We start from the raw sequence: 6,274 nt of genomic DNA on the forward strand, positions 1-6,274 counted from the left end.
AACTTTCACTCAATCCACAATAAAAACCTTAAATTAAAAACAGCAACAACAACAACAACAAAAAACCAAGGGAAGGGATCGTAAATAAGGGGAAATGAAAGAAAAAAGAAAAACCTATGTCAGGGGCCAGACCTGAGCATATTAAACTGTAGTGGCTTTTGCCAGCTATGGAGCTTGCAAGCTGGGAAGGGGAGGTATGAGAGGATGTTGTCCTCGATGGAGTTTCTGCAGACCTAGCTTTTGTTTATGGTCAGGTCACCCAATCTGGAAGTAGTTCGTGTAGGAACCCAACAGTGTCTGGGTTTAGGGTTTTTCTTCCAAGAAAACACTCTGTTCACAGGCATTAAGATGGCTATGCCAAATAAAGCCAACTGACAGTTCATTCATCTGTCTCCTTTTTCTCTGCCTGTGTTTAGCTTCTCCTCGTCCATAGTCAATCTACTTCCCTGTACTTTCCTCTAAAGCTCAGGGTTTCAGGAATATTGTCTGTATCTGTTCCATTGGGTCTCCTATATCTTTATTTCAGAGGGTCTGTGTACTGTGTCTGTCTATTCCACCATCTTGCCATAACTCCTCAAAAGGTCTGTTGAAAAGTGTTAAAAAGTAAACATGTCACTTTAAAGACACGTCATATGTATGCCCACCACATCTGTCAGTTTGTCATACTGTGGTGGCTTGTGTGTTACAGTGATGCTGACAACTATGCCACTGGTATCTTAAATAATAGCAAGGTCACTCAGCAAGGTTTCTTTGGCACTTCCAGACTAAGACACACTAGGAAGAAGAGGCAGCCACTTCTGAAGGGTTAGCCACTGAAAACCTTATGAATATCAAGGGAACATTATCTGATTTTGTGTCAGAAAATGACACCCTCAGGTTGGAAAGCATTCAAAATATGACTGGGGAAGAGCTGCCCCTTCAAAGTAAAGTTGACCTTAATATGTGGATAGAGTAAATCTCTCGGGACTTTCATTTGCTAATGGGGCACAACTCAAAATGAGAAGAAATAGCTATAAACATTTATTAATAATCAGAATATGGACTGTACAAAGTATGAATCTAGGAAAATGGGAAGTCATCAAAAATGAAATGGAGCACATAAAGATTGATATGCTAAGCATTAGCTGAAATGGACTGGTATTGGCCATTTTGAATTGGACAATCATTTGGGAAACCACAGAAGAATTGATGCAGTTGACTTATGGTGTTGAAGGAATGCTCCTTAGAAGTCAGAATGGCCAGATTTCTCTCATATTTCAGACATATTATTAAGAAGGATCAGTCCCTGGAGAATGACATCATGCTTGGTAAAGTGGAGGTTCAGCAAAAAAGAGGTCCTGCTCTGTCCCCCAACGAGATAGATTGATTGGCACAGTGGAAGCAGCAACAAACTCAAGTGTAGCAACAATTGTGAGAATGGAGCAGGACCGGGCAGTGTTTTATTCTGTTGTGCACAAGGTCACTATGAGTCATTGCTGTCAATTGGAAGGCACCTAACAACAACAGTGGTCTACTATGTAGGTAAAAGACAAACTGGTGAGGAATGGCATAACATTCATTGTCAAAAAGAGCATTTCAAGATCTATCTTGAAGTACAATTCTGTGTGTGATAATATCCACATCTATAAGGAAGATCAGTTAATACTATTATTATTTAAATTTATTTACAGTAACCAATAATGCCAGTGATAATGAAATTGAAGAATTCTACCAAGTTCTGTAGTCTGAAATGATCAAACATGCCATCAAGGTGCCTTGATAACTACTGGTGATTGGAACATAAAAGTTGAAGACAAAGAGAGGATCAGTAAGTGGAAAATATGACCTTGGTGATTGAAATGAAGCTGGAATTCACATGACAGAATCTTTTTTTTTTTTAGTAGAAGTTTATTTTTTTATTATTAAAGGGGATTTACTGGAAAATGGACTTCTTTCCTGTTGTTTCTGAGCCTGAAGCCTGAAGAGCAGGTTTCAGGAGAGGGTTCAGAGTGCTGTGTTTTGCTAGCCCGAGTTCCTGTGGAGCTAATCCAGAGTCTGCTAAAAGTGGAAATGGAGCTCAAGGAGTTGTTTGGGGTGAGGGGGCCCAATCTTGTTGGGGGTGGACCTTCCAAGGCTGCTGCCAACTTCTGCCTATGGGCCATGTAAGGACAGGGGACAGAGCAGGAGATGGTGCACTGATGAGCTGCCTCCAGCTTAGCTGGGAATGTCAGTTTGCTGCTTCATTCAAGGAGCCAGGGAGGGAGCTCATGGTCTACACTGGACAGCAGCTGGCTATGCCAGTGTCAGCTGGGAGAGCAACAAACCAGAACAGCCACGGGGCAGTGGCTCCAGCCAACTAAATAGCACAATACCAGGGACAGACAGCTGATGGGGAATTGGGGAAAGTGCTCTGAAACCCTTATATGTTTCTTGCCTCTGGCTCCTTTCTTGCTGATGACTGAGTACAGACAGCCACTCCCCTACACCCTCCCCCAGTGACACAATTTGTTCTGTGAAGGTGAGTGGTCGTCAGGATAAAGGAATCTGAGGCTCAGAGTCCTTTGGTATCAATGGTTGTCATGGAGGCAGGAGTTGAAAAGTCGGAAGTGGTTGCTGAAGTCTTGTCCAGGGCCTGGCTGGGCTCAGGGAGCAGTGGCCAGCTCTGGCTGTGGGGACTCTGGCCACAGAGAAGGTGGTGCTGCTCCCAGCCCTTGTTCTGACAGAAAGAGCCACAGTATCATGCAATGTTATAGCCACTGCATGTCTCATTAGCTTTGTGGTCACAGTTCTAGCAGTTTTCTGTTGACTCTTTTAAAAAAAAAAGTTTATTGTAAATTATGTGATAGTTTACATGGGAGAGCATTAGCTTTACATTCATCCTATCATATATCATTTCATTGCCATGGTTACAATCCCCTCCGCATCATCAACCAACCAAAGGATATACCCTGCAAGCCTGCCTCCCTCTCCCTCTCTGGGTCTAGAGTCCCCAGGTGCTCCATCTCTCCATCTCTGTTGACTCTTCATGCTCATTCATGACAAGGAAGTCATCCTCTGCCGCTTGCTGTTTGACATCCGCTATGGTTTGCTCCGTTCGAGCTCTCTCGGTGGCAAGGCTTTTTGCTCTGCCTCAGCAATGGCTTTCTGGACTTCTGACATGGCCTGAATTTTCATCTTATTCAAAGCTTCTTCAGTTTTTTCCCCCCAAATTCCACAGGTACATATCCTGTTCCTGGCATACTGAATTGAATTCCTGCTGGGAATCATTGCTGAGTGAATCTGTGCTCCTGGGACTGTGCTACCTGGAGACCAACTCGCTCTCCATTTTTCTCATCTCTGTGTTTTCATTGGATCGTCTTTTCCAGTAGTTGAGTTCTTCACGATCATATTCCTGACAGCACTGCAGAACTGCCATGGAATGCCTTGTTTTTTCCACCATTTCCAAAATGCAATTCGAGGCATGATCAAGATGTTTCCATTCATCAGCACATTCCCTTTCTGTCAAACAGTGGCCTACCAACTCATCTCAATAACCTCCATTTAGACTAAGATTGTGATGTCTATCATGAACTTCCCAGTGTTCTAGCATCTTGTTGGGTTCATGACAGAGGTGTGAAATTGCAGTATCTTCTAAGGTGTAGTGCTGAAGAGGTGAAGGAGTGGAATGAACTGGCCCCCAGAATTCATGAGAGCCACAGTAAGAGCAGTACTGTGTTGGGGAGCAGGGCTGATGGTACACACTCTTTTGGTGGGAGGCTAAAGGGGAATTGCACTTTTTCAAAATTATTCTCTTCTCTCTTCTCAGGACTCAGACTCTTCCCATTTCCATGAACCTCCATGAGCAGCTTGCAAGAGTCAGCAGGTTATGCAATACTTGTGTTGAGCAGGTGATCATGCTGAGCCAGACACTGAGATGGGGTTTGCGTGGCAGCATGTGCGCAGTGTAGCAGTTCTCACTGCAGCAGGGGCAGGTTGGCCTTGAGGAATGGAACTACAAATGGACAAAGAGGAAAGTTTGTGGCCTCTTGGAACTTAAAATGGAATTCTACAATGGTAACTGTGGAGTTCACAAGAGCTAGAACAAGAGTCCACACCTTCTCCCCAATCTCAGGTAAGATATCATTGCCAAACTGCTGGAGGGTGGTGAGAAAGCGTTTCAACTTGCTGAGCTTCTAAGCACCGTAGGTGGCTGGCAATTGTTGATTTGTTAATAAGGAAGATGTGGAAGAAGCAAGACCGCTGCTGAACCTGTGTGGTGGTGATGGGGCACCATTCAGGGAAGGAGGAGAAGGGTTGATTCCATTGTTTAGCGCTGGGCCTGGGTCCTCCAGGATTTACTGGCGGGAGGTATGGCATGGTGGGAGGTGAGGATCTTGACTGCAGCTTCACTTCCACAGGTGATCCAGGCATTGCTGGCACCCTTTTCTCAGAACCAAGCTGGAAGGTGGCCGCTCCTGGGAGGTCTACCACTGCAGCCGCGCACCGCCCGCGGTCCTGCTAGCTCAAAGGCGCCGCAGCCGGACCTGCAGCCGCTGAACTCAGCAACACTAGCGACACCACTCACATGATAGAATTTTGCAAGGTCAATAACTTATTTCAAATATCATTTTTCAACAATATAAATAGTAATTATGCATGTTTACCTCACCAGACGGAATACACAGGAATCAAACTGATTACTGTGGGAAGAACTGATGGAGACATTCAGTAATCTTGGCTAAAACAAGGATAAGAATTGACCGTGGAACAGACTATCAATTGTTCATACACAAGTTCAAATTGAAGGTGAAGAAAATTAAAACAAGCCCACGAAAGCCAAAGTATGACCTTGAGTATATCCTACCTGGATATAGAGACCATCCCAAGAACAGATTTGATTCGTTAGATACCAATGACTGAAGATCAGAGGAGCTGTGGGATGACACCAAGATATCATTCATAAAGAAAGCAAAAGGTCATTAAAAAGACAGGAAGGAAAGAAAAGATCAAAATGGATGTCAGAAGAGACTCAGAAACTTTCTCTTGAACATAGAGAAGTTAAACAAGACAAATGGAAGATATGAGGAAGTCAAACTGTTGAACAGAAAATTTCAAAGGGAAGCTTGAGAAGACAAAGTCTATTTTATAACAAAATGTTCAGAGACCTGGAGTTAGAAAACCAAAAAAGAAAAATGCACTCAGTATTTCTTAAGTTGAAAGAGTTGAAGAAAACATTCATTATTTAGATTGCAGTATTGAAGGATTCTATAGGTAAAATATTTAATGACATTGAAAAAATCAAAAGAAGATAGAAAGAATAAATTGACTTACTATAGAAAAAAAAAGAAAAAACCAATGTTCAATCATTTCAAGAGATACCATATGATCAAGAGCCAATAGTTCTGAAGCAAGAAGTCAAAGTTGCACTGAAAGCACTGGTTGAAAAACAAGCCTCCAGGAATTCATGAAATACATATTGAAATGTTTCAACAAACTGATACAACTCTAGAGGCCCTCACTGGTGTATGCCATGAAATTTGTAAAACAGCTACTTGGTTAACAGATTGGAAGAGATCCATATTTGTGCCTATTCCAAAGAATGGAGATCCAGCAGAATGAAGAAATTACTGAGAAATATCATTAATATCATATGGAAGTAAACTTTGCTGGATAATTTAAAAATGGTTGCAACAGTACATTAACAGGGAGCTGTCAGAAATTCAAGCTGGATTCATAACAGGATGTGTAACAACGGATATAATTTCTGACATCATATGGTTTTTAGCTGAAAGCAGAGGATAACAGAAAGATGTTTACTTGTGCTGCATTGTCTATGCAAAGACAATTGACTATGTGGATCATAAAAAACTATGGATAACACTGGAAAGAAGGGATATTCCAGGACAATTAATTGTGGGCATGAGCAACCTGTACATACACCAAGAGGCAGTGTGTTTACTAGAACAAGGGGGTACTGAATAGGTGTGTGCTAAGGTTGTTCCTTTCACCATATTTATCCAATCTGTATATTGAGGATTATATGAAGAAGGACATGGCATCTGGATTGGAGGAAGACTCATTAACAACCTGCAATATGTGGATGACATGACCTTTTGTGCTGGAACTGAAGAGGACCTGAAATACTGATGAAGATCAAAGATTACAGCCTTCAGTATGGATTGTATCCCACTGTAAAGAAAATGAAAATCCTCACAACTTGACCAGTAAATAACATCATGATAATGGAGAAAATGTTGAAGTTGTTAAAGACTTTATTTTCTTGTATCCACAACCAATACTCATGGAAGCAGCAGTC

At 42.2% G+C, this 6,274-nt stretch overlaps 1 pseudogene; it reads right to left on the reverse strand.

The window, feature by feature from the left end:
- Positions 1-2,530: 2,530 nt before the first annotated feature.
- LOC102821150 lies at positions 2,531-4,443 on the reverse strand (annotated as a pseudogene).
- Between the last annotated feature and the right edge of the window lie 1,831 nt (positions 4,444-6,274).

This window comes from Chrysochloris asiatica, unplaced genomic scaffold (genome assembly GCF_000296735.1).
Source record: "Chrysochloris asiatica unplaced genomic scaffold, ChrAsi1.0 scaffold00533, whole genome shotgun sequence".
Lineage (NCBI taxonomy): Eukaryota > Metazoa > Chordata > Mammalia > Afrosoricida > Chrysochloridae > Chrysochloris > Chrysochloris asiatica.